Source organism: Sturnus vulgaris, chromosome 7 (assembly GCF_052056855.1).
Source record: "Sturnus vulgaris isolate bStuVul1 chromosome 7, bStuVul1.hap1, whole genome shotgun sequence".
Classification (NCBI taxonomy): Eukaryota; Metazoa; Chordata; class Aves; order Passeriformes; family Sturnidae; genus Sturnus; species Sturnus vulgaris.
In genome coordinates, this window is record NC_142249.1 from 31,200,029 (window position 1) to 31,211,174 (window position 11,146).

General features: G+C 40.4%; 1 protein-coding gene across 3 annotated transcripts in view; it reads right to left on the reverse strand.

Annotated features, from left to right (window-relative positions):
• SEMA5B (semaphorin 5B) overlaps positions 1-4,207 on the reverse strand; it is a 188,271-nt gene extending 184,064 nt beyond the window's left edge. For all 3 annotated transcript variants that reach the window (XM_014871766.2, XM_014871767.2, XM_088168282.1), the window contains exon 1: positions 4,069-4,207. The gene's annotated coding sequence lies outside the window, so the exon portion shown is untranslated. The remainder of the gene's footprint in view (positions 1-4,068) is intronic.
• Between the last annotated feature and the right edge of the window lie 6,939 nt (positions 4,208-11,146).

Sequence of the window (11,146 nt, forward strand, 5' to 3'; positions counted from 1 at the left end):
GTGGATCCCTTCACAAAACCCTCAGACACCTTGCAACCAGTTTGCTCATGAGGTAGCCAAGACTTGCACAAGGGAAAGGTTCAGGAGCCAAGAGGATCCTCTGATGAAGCCTCACAGATTCCGAGTGTGTAGGCATGTGGGATGTGTATCCAGAGCTCTTCCAGCAAAGGCAAACACTGCTGATATATAAGGCTTATATGGAATGGTGGCCATGGAAGGCCATGGTGTCACCAGTGAGGTAAAGGGCAAATTGCTGTGAGGAACTTCACAAGGCCCCTGGAAGATAACTCACTCCTTGCACAGAGGCTCCTCTCCAAGCCTGGCATGGGTCCAGAGGTACCACAGAGGAGCAAGCATCCCTATCACTTCATGCAGTTTTTGCCCATATTCAACAACCTGTTTCAGCTAGGAAAAAGGACTAGGAAAACATTTCTAAAATTTGTAGATTAAAATTTTGTAATGCATGCATTACAAGTCTGATTATTATTTCAAAGCTATTAGTAGCAAGAATAATATCACCTAACATAGAAATAACTCTATAACTTTCTGGAGTAAGAGATAACTTTTGAGGAAAGTAGCTGACAAATTACTTGACAAATTTGTCAACTACTTTGCAGCCATCAAGATAAAAGGCTTTATACGTTGTATGATTTTTTTATGTATATATATAAGAAATTTTATTGGACTGTTGATAAAAGCCTGAGCTACAAAGGAACTTTTTCCCCCAGCTGAGAAAAGGCAAGCTGCTAGACAAATCAGTTCAATCTTTGCCTTTCAAACAATATAAAGCAGTATAACTTTCAGGAGTAACACCTCATCTGTTTTTTTTTCCAGACTGCCTATCAGGAATCAAGCAGTAAGTAAACATTTGAAAAGTGTTCCTCTGAGAGCAAAGGTTTAGATTTGAGTCACAGGATCCATTGAAAAGAAAAATTGCTTCTGTGCATTGGGACAGTGCCTTCCCTTCTGAAAAGTTTCTAAAAAGAGCAAATGGAGATAATCTTTTTACAAGGTATAACCCATATGGAAATTCATTATTGTTTCCCTTTAGAAAAGTCAAGATAGTTCAGAAAGTGAGAATGGAATCACAGTTTTTAAAAGGTTAAAAATATGTAGATTTCTAACAACTATAGCCAGTAAAGGCATGGTTAAAGTGCTTTATCATGGTCTAAAGTCAAGCTCTGATTGATGAGAACATGAGATAAACAAAAGAGGTAAAGACATATTAGAGCCCTAAATCACTATGAGTATTTAATCCAGAAGTGGGGGTATATATACCCAGCGATTGTTGATTAAATATTTTAAGGATCTATTCTTCTCCCAGCACAAAACACTCTCTAGAGTGGCTTCAGCACTGCAGCTCCCTGAAGGCTGCATTACTGCTCGTTAGCCCCGTGCAATCACCACTGTGGCTGCAGAGCTGAAAGGAATCATTGTTCCTGCTGTACAAAAGCTAAACTGAACCTCCAGAGAAGGTGGATGATTTGCAAAGGATGTTAAAGCAAACCAGTGGCACAGCGGGGGGAAGGGGGGAACCCCAACTTACGAGCCAGTGCCTCCCAGACACTATTCCTCATTGCTTGCAAGAACACCCTGCAGCTAGGCATTAGTTTCATTCCTGCCTTTTCCCATGACTATTAACTTAAGACTGCCACCAAAAGCACGTACATATGCATGGAAGGTCACAGAGGCAGGACCCAGGATAGTGCTCAAATTCAATACTTAGCTCTAGGTTCTTTCAAGAGGTGTGAAAGATAAACTCTTTCCTTCAGTGGATTTAAATTGGAGATGAAAGATTCATCCTAAAAGACCTAAACTAGACCTACAGCTGCTTGGAAATAGTTTTCTATCATAGCCAACATTTGTCCTGAATTCGGTCTGATTACACAGTGTTAAGTATGGCAGGCACCTGAGGACAGAGTATAATCCCACACCAGAGCACACTGGATACACAGGCAAGGTAGGGTAAGTCCCAGAGGCAGACAGTGTCCAGCATGGTCACACCAAGCTGCACACTTTTCTTTAATGCTCATTCATTTAGGTGATTAGACGAGTCAAAAATTTAGAAGGAGCTGTTGTTCATTACCTTTCCCCCCCGCTTTGGCTACTCCAAGAGATGTTTTAAGGGACAGATGATCTTTTTAGCATATAGTTATGGTTCTCATTAGCACTAAATCCATGAATATGAATATGGAAAGAATTCAAGGAGAGACAGGAAATGACTGCAAACATCTTTAGTTAAAGAAAATTTCTATTCTTCCTTCAAAGAGTACAGCTGCACCATTCTGGTGCAGAATGTACCACTCTGGGCAAGGAAGATCAAAGAAGCAAAAGCCACTGAGCCAAATTCACCTTTTGCATTGTTTCTTAGACAGACCCAGGATACAGAGAGCAGCTCTGCCCAAGAAATTTCCAATATGACTCTTTCCTGATTAAACCTTGATCTGTTGACATTGACACAGCCAGTCTTTCAGTTTTGCCAAGCCTTTCAAAGAAGAGATGTGAGGGGACCAAGCCATTGTTGCTGGTCCTGTCGGCTGCTCAGTTTCCCACCAGCTCACGGTGCAGGACACCAGTGAAACAGCCAAAGGACCAGTGCTTTTACAGGCCAGCAACCCCCAGCTAGCAGCAGCCATGCCACAAATCAAAGTACTGGAAGTCCAAGCAAATTTTAAGATCAAACTCACAGGGCTTTTAGGATCCCCGATATGCAGTCAAACAGTTCTCAATAAAATAACATTCCTCTGCCCCTAGGCTGCCCAGGGTACAGGAGAGACTTGCTTGAGCAAGCCTCTGGAGCATAAGGAGCACATGACTATCCCTCTGGATGTGTATTTTTGTCCAGCAGCAGAATTAGGCCATATGATCCCATTGTCCCTTGTGAGATGACCAGGTCTATGCTCAGTATAGCAATCTGCAAAAGAACAGTGTCTCTGGGATTTCTGAGGCTTTCTGAACACGTCTCTGCAGACTGCAGCCTGCTAATGGCACCACTTGATTGATTGATTCCTGCAGCTTCCTTCACATCTCTTCTCTTTCAGAGGGCTCCCAGCCTGGGAGCTGTCTGCAGGACTGAAACTGACACTGCCCCTGGAAAAACATTTTCTGGACCCATATGTCTTTGCCAGATAGACCAAAGGGAAATGAATATACACAATCGGACAAAATCAGTTGTTCTGGAAAACTCGGTATTGTGTCCATCATTCTACAAAATCAGAGAGAAACATTTTATATTTCTGTCAAAATAAAAAATTAATTTTCAATAAGGAGCTTAAAAATGCCTTTCCATTTTCCAAACTGAAACTACAACCTTTCCAAAGTGGAAACTCTTTCTAGTTTCAGACAGTACAAAATGAGCACAAACTATAAATAGTACCTTCTTGCAGTGCTCCTATGGAAAATCTGTTGAGTTTTTGTGGGATATATTCTAGGACCAATTTAATCAATTTCTACTCAGCATTCCCCTGCTTATACTACATCACATCATCTATCTGTCCTGAGTTACTGAGAAGTAGTAGGTTCTTGTGTAACAATGAACTCTGGCAAAATGCACCAACACTACTTTGGATTTGAAGCAGTATATAACCAGGGCCTGCAGCAGTGACCCACCTTTTTAGTTAACTGTGATTTCCCCGCCCATTATATAGCAGCTAAAAAGTTGCATCAATTCTCTATACCGCAGCAGGCACATATTTTTTTATAACCAAATTATTAGAGGAACCTACATGGTTTATAGACAATCTGAAGTATAAGGTTCCCAACAATGTCAAGAGAGAAAGTCCCATTGAGTCTAATGACAGCACAGTCAAGTCATTGAGCCACAGGAAAATGCTGCATCTAATGTCTGTCATTCTGTGCCTTTTCCAAAATCACAAATAGGCTGTGGCAGCCTCAGGAACAGTGGCCAAGTCTTCCAGCTCCAGATCTGTGCTTTAACTGCTTGACATATCCTCTCATCACTGGAGCAGGAGACAGAATGATCAGAGACCAAAACCCCTCACACTGAGCAATCTGAAAATATCATGTTTCAGCCCAACAGAGATGTGTGTCATTCCATCACTAACTCACCAGCCCAGAGGACAAGTCCAAGCCTAACGTCCCGGCAGCAGTCCAAGGTCAGAGTCCCAGAAGGTAAACCCGCCAAGAATGGGTGATGTAAATGCTCCCTCTCAGAGACAGTCCCACTGCAGTCTTCTCTGAATCCTTTGGACTCTGGAAACTTCCTTCTCTGGCATGCCTCTTTGGATCTCTTCCTTCTAATTTTCACATAAGCTTGTTTGTGGATGATTTATCTACTAAAAAAAAAAAAAAAAAAAAAAAGGCATGTTTTTCCTTCATTAAAAAAGAAGTGTGTCTGCATTTGGCTGATACAAATAATGATGTTATAAAATCCTCTTTGAGGAAGGATCTCTCTACTTCACGTCCTTCCTCTTTCCTGAGTTATGTGACAAAGATCCTGGGAAAATAGCTCATAAACTTCTTGGTAAGAACCACCTCCCCTTCTCCCTTTTCCCTCTTCACAACATTTTTGGAAACAATTTAAATTATCCCATTCTGGGTCTGAGCATTGAGTCTGATATATCATAATTTCTGAAGGGCCTTCTTTTCCTCCATTACTAACCAGGACACAAAAACCCTCTTCAGTGTAAATGTGACTCAGTTTAATTTTCCCAAAGAGCATTTGTTTTTACTTTCTGGTATACACAAGTGAATAAATATTACTTGGTAGGCTAGAATTTCATGTAACCCAACTAAAATGAGGGCTCTAGATCACTAGAAGCAGCATAAACATATGGTGAAAACTTTGTAATCGTCCCCAAGACTACAGAGGCATCCTGTGAGGCAGCCAGGAAAGGAACTGAAGTCAATTTTCTGAGTCTCCATGTAGAGACTTAAACATAAGCCATCTTTCCTCCATATCTCTGTTCTCAGAAAACACATATTTTCTCAGTTTCTGCCTAGCTAGCAAATATCAAAAGCTAGCAGTTTTCTGCCTCCAGTATCAACTCAGTTACAACAATTTTAATTGCAATTGGTTTCCTAAGTCATTGTCTCCTCTCACAGTAATTTTTGCTGAAAATGTACCTCCTGTCATTGCATGGGCTCCATTCTAATCAAGCTACACTCTTCTCTCCACACTTTTGGCACTGCATTTAAAAATCAAAGTGCCAAATCCCTCTGTGAACTACTCAGATGCAGCACTTATATATGCCTATCAAATTCAGAGAAAAGTCAAACTTTGACCCTAAGTAAGCTGATATATGAAAACATGACAGTGCTTCTTTGGCTAGAGGAAAAAAGAGATTACTTATAAATCCTTTACTTAATTCTTTGTGTCTGTATTACAAAACAAGCAATTATAAATCTCCTCAGATTGTTCTAAACAGTACAAGCAAACCTATCAAAATGAGATACATATGCCAGCATCATAAATGCTTTTCCAAAGAGAAATGTTAAGGACAGTTGCAGCATCGCTTCAGGTCAGTGCAGTCCTGTAGTAATTACAAGTACTAAGAACAAAGCAAACACCAGATTCAGAGTGTAATCCATCCTTTTTCACCTAAAAAGAAAATAAATTTCAAAGAGAACCCAAGAAAGAGTGAAGGAAACTTCAGAAAAGTAATGAAATCTCCAAGACTGCCACTATATGCAGAGCTAATGCTGGCTCTGTTAGTGAGCTGAAGAGGAATGGCACCAAGGATGGAGACTGCCAGACACTGACAAGCCAAGATAAAATGAAGAGTTATGAACAGTTATAAAGAAAGACTTGTTTCCCCCTGCTGATGAACTATTCTGTTCAACTACAGACCCAGGGCAGACACAGGATTTAGTCTATGGTATCTAACAAAAAAAATATGACTGACACCTACTGAAAGGAGGGAAGGTAGTTTAAGTATTTCTTTAGTTGAACAACACAGAAAGACTTCCCCCATGCCACAAAGCATTGCCCATTTTACACAGGGATAAAGATGAGACCTGCTAGGGGAAGACCACCTGGTATTTGCACCCTATGGAGCAACTCAATGTCACAGCATAAAAGACTAAAGCTTGAATCAGTTATGTAGCTGGGTCCAGTACATGCTATATATTAGTTGATAAACACTGGTCATGTGCTATACAGGTGCAAAAAATGTTTTGACAAAACACCATGGAAGTGTTATCTTTCCTATAACCATGGTTAGAGGAAACTATATAAAACTTATGGTCCTGGAACACTACTAGTATAACTTTCATAGGTTATTGTTCAACTGCTTCAACTCCTCATATGAGAGGTGGATTAAATCTGTGACTATCCCCAGCCAAAATGATTGAGTTACTGCACTCAAATCTCTTGTGCTGACTCCTGATAATTTGCATTTACTTTCCTCAGCCTTTACAGCTTCTTTCTTTGATGTTTACTGCCAGTGCTGCCATCACTTCCACAGAACATCACAAACACTTTATTACTAATTTTCACCAAAGAGCAAAGATCTGAAAGCAACTGGGATAGCAAGTCCTCCAAGCAACATACAAACTTTTGGTTGCAACAGAAACTTAGAAGTATAGACTTGAAATCTCACAACTGGAGAGAGGGGTTTGCAGCTAAAGTGACTTAGACATCCAGTAAGGGATGATGCAGAACCAAAAGACAGGACAGATTGCAAAAATGGACTCATTTGTACTGCAGAGGAAATAATGTCCACAGCAGTACAGACGATTTCCTGCAAGTATTTATCTGTTTGCACTGGTTTGACTAGCAACCAGGTTTTCATCTGAAACATTCTGGTAGCTGGAAACTGCTAGTTTTCCACTTCTTCAATGAAAACTCAAAGCTCAAAGAAGATCACTATAAAGCAATGTTTTTACAGGAATAAATTAATCTTCCAGCAAGCTCTCCAACACACACATCCATAGTAGCATGTAACAACCAGTGCTAGTATTTAGGCTGACCTATTTTCCTTGCTAAAATCAACACTACTCTATTTCTCTTTAAGACATCTCCCATTTTCATTTCACATAATTCAGAATAAAATCTACTGTCTTCTCCACTTCCATTGCTATTGACAGAGACCAATGCCTAAAAACTTATTTTCCAGTGTACAGTTAGATCCCTAGCAAGCTCTGCCCATCAGATTATTCCATTAATTTACCAAATGACATGAGATCACAGTTTTACATTCATTTCCTGATGATTATCAAGGTCCTGGAAAAATTGTATTTCATTTTTAACAGCTCAAATCTTTATGAGAATTCTGTTTCTTAAACACAGTAATCATCAGCTGTTTTAGACAATAGGAGCCACTTCCATGCACTGAATGTTTCCCTTTCATTTTCAGACATTGCAAAACTCATCAATTGGCAATCATTAACTGTTAGCTGGGATCCCTATGCAATCTCATCAATTAGGTACTTTGTGCCTATCAATATATTTAAAATAACTGTGTATCTGTGCTACAAAGCAATAAATAGTTTTGTTAATAATTTGTCTTCATTGTATCAGAATCACTGATTTAAATACAAGTATCAATTCTTGCACTGTTCACCAGTTCCAGTAAATTTGCACCTGAAATACATTTGGTTCACTTTCACTCAGATGTGAGGTTCTGGCAGTATTCATTTGTAGTCTCCTCCTCATAAAGCCTTCCTGGCAACACAGATACCAGGCTGGTTTCAGACACGCTCCCAAAATGTGCTGTAAGCAGGCAGCAGCCCAAGAGCCCATCTGGAGAAGCAAGCCCTGCAGGTGGGGAATTAAGATCACCCATTGTGTAACAAGAGCCATGGGGTCAGCTCTGCTCCAAGGAACCAGTAGGAGCGGATACAAGAGCAGGATTTCCAACAGGTACCTCTGAGCTCTTAACTGCCCTCAGAACAAAGAGTGAAGCACCCAAGCCCCCCACGACCCAATGAAGAGTCCCCCCACGCCTGACATTTGTGACCAGGCTGTAAATCTGCATCGCCTGTACAACCACAGCACACTTCAGTTTTTGTTTCTTATTAAGAAGATAAAAAATATCCAATTTCTTTCCTCAGCATTAGAGAAACAAGAAGGATTCCACAATGCTACCGTAGTGCCTTTATTCAAACACGAATTATTAATGCAACTAATGGTCATGATGGACAAGGCTGACAAACACTGCTGGACTCGCCATTGAACCCATGGTATCAGCCAGGAAAGACCAAACGCCACACTCGCTGATTTCGGAAAACAGAGTATTTCTACCTAGTTTGTCATAGCTACCTCATTAAGCAAATTATTTCCCTTTCTGCCTGCCCCTAACCATCTAAAAGTTTAGCCTCATTTCCAATTTGAATTTGCCCTTTATTAAATTGAATTCACTGTTCTTTGTGTTATTACTTGTGTTATGTATCATTTCCTTTTCCCGGTATTAAATGACCCTTAAGATGATCATCCTGCCATTAAGCATTTCTCTAGATGAAACTGGCTAAATTCATTCCTGCTTCTGTATCTCCTTTAATGGCACAGTCTTCCTTTGGAGTCTGGTTTCTGACATTAAGAGCATGATCTTGGTACAGGTGTGATCTTAGCAGCAGCATAATGACACATTTGTAAATTCTCTTATCCAACAAAGCTGCTTTTCAACCTTCACTAAAATGAGTGGTGTTTTGATAACTTCCATCAACAAATACTTATTTTCCTGACTGCTTTCATTTAGCATCACTCACCTCAGAATAGATTTGCTGATTCAGACTAGACACTTCCCTTGTGGCACCATAAACATCTATACATGGAATTAAAAACTCACTGGGTCCCAGTACTGCCCAAGCCTTTCAAGAGCTGGCAACCAGGTTCAGTGATGTGAGAGGCACTGGCTCATGCTGTCAAACAGGAATGAAGTTAAGAACTCTTAAGTTTTCCTAAATCTTGAGCTGTGGGGTACAGGATTTATTGTGGAGTTAGGCATCCAACACCACTAAAGTTAGTGCAGTTATGTGTTTCAGTTGAACTGCCTGTCCCTTCATTTATACATTCTTTTAACTCATCTGTTTTTCATATGCATTCTACCTTCTCACTATTCAAGTACAGTTTGACACAGTCATTTCCTTGCTTTGTGATCCTTCCCTGTATGTCTTTCTCTGGACCTGGACCAAACTCCATTTTTGAAAGACATTTCTGAGCAACCTTAATAGGCTCAGCCTCCCATATTTCAAAACAGCATCAATGGACAGAAGTAATAAAACTTGTCTGATCAGTTTAAGTACAGACATCCCTCACAGATACTGCAAGTGTGCACAAGCAGTCACACAATCACACATGCTTCTTCACCTGTAGGATCAAACTTCTTGAAATTCTTCCATGATTAATTTGCAAATAGTTTATAACTGAACCATAGAGCCACCTAGAAGACTGCTAACAGGACCTACGTTCTGACTACCAAAGTTGATCGCTTCTAAGGCTTTTTTTTTTTTTTACAAATATGGATATGGGCATAGATACAATCTGAACACATATATGTGTCAATATATATATATTTGTATATTTATGTATGTGTGTTTATATGTATATGTCTGTATATTTATGTATGTAACTATAAATGTATATGTATAGTTACACAGACACTTATTTGTAATTTTGGCCTCATATGCCCCCAAAGAGCAAAATACTTGAAAATTATTCTTCCAGTAGGGTTGTGGCAGCATGGTGAAAATCTCTCTGCTCTTAATTAATCAAAGGCTCTTAAACTCATGGAATTATAAACTGCCAGAAGTAGAAATCTATTGAATGTAAGAAATGTGCTTTAGATAAGCAGCAGGGAATAAAGTACAAGATGGCCCAGTGTTACATGGCTTGAAAATGTTTTACCTTCCCTGGATCAGGAGCTGAGCTTTTAGTGTTCCTTTTCTACTTTTAATGAAACTTTACCACAGAATCTCCCCTATACCATGACCTGGGATTCATAAAAACAATGCAACAGCCTATATATTTTTCTGATTGTATTTTCCAGAGCCAATTTCACACAGACTGTTTATAAGTCACTCACCAGAAAGCAGAAAAGAAGAAAAGAACGTTTTCCATTTCTTTACTGAAAAGCAAAAAGCCTCAAACCAAACAAAATTGTACACAGCTGTGTGACACCAGCAGCGACTTTTATGATACCATATGCTCTGCTGAATGGTGTTTCACTCAGCTGATGTAGCCTTACTGAAAGGTTAATAAAGAGGCATGATCTTTGGCTAATAAAGCCGAGTCCGTTATAAAGGAGATAGATTTCAATTTGCAAGGAGAAAGGGGAGGAAAACAGAACGGTAGGAGAAATCTCTGCTGAGGGCACTGTTGGCATGCCATGATTTGCAATGCAGGGACAAGGGGCCTTTTAGGGGTTTCACTATGACAGCACATAGGGCAAGCAGAGCCAGGACCCACTCCAAAGCCCCCTGCAAGGTTTTCCCCAGAGCCACACCGCAAACCCAGACCTTGTGTTCTAGCTTAAGGATAAGAGAAACCAACATCTCAGTTCTCATCTGCTTCTGTATCTGACACTATTTATCACTCTGATGGACCGTGTTACAATTAAAAATATTTGAGGGGGTTGCCAGCCGGGGAGGGCTTTCTTCATCAGGATGCAAAAGGAAATCTGAGATGCAAACCACTTTAGAAGCACACTCATGGAATTGTGAGATGCACCATTCCTGAACGATGGGCAGGCATCAAGCAGCCTTCAGAGAAAAGAGGGATCCTCACCTGCTCTTTCTACTACTGCTCAGAAAGTGGGAAGCAAAGGTGATTTTTACTGAAGCAAGCCTTCCTTTCACAAACGTAGACGTTTCTGCAGAGCCTGCAGGCTTCTTCCAGCCTCCCAGGAAAGCATTTCCAGCACACCCTGTTCCAAGACCCTCTGTTCCCCCCACATACACTCAAATCCCCTCAAGGTAAACAAGTGATAAGACTTTAGGATTAGGTCTACTGACCTCAGAAGGAATTTTGCTCAAACAAGCATTAAGCCTGGAAGGATTTTGTCCTTACTGAGAGGCTTCTAAAGGTTTCCCACATAAGAGTTTCAGGAAAATGACTTGTGGAATTTACATCCCGCTTTGCTCCCTCAGACATTTTGGCAGCTTATCCTGGAGGACACCAGAGCTGCCATTCAGACAAGACGTCAGCTCACAGCCTAACAAATTATTGATTCTCTCCTCACTTTGAAGC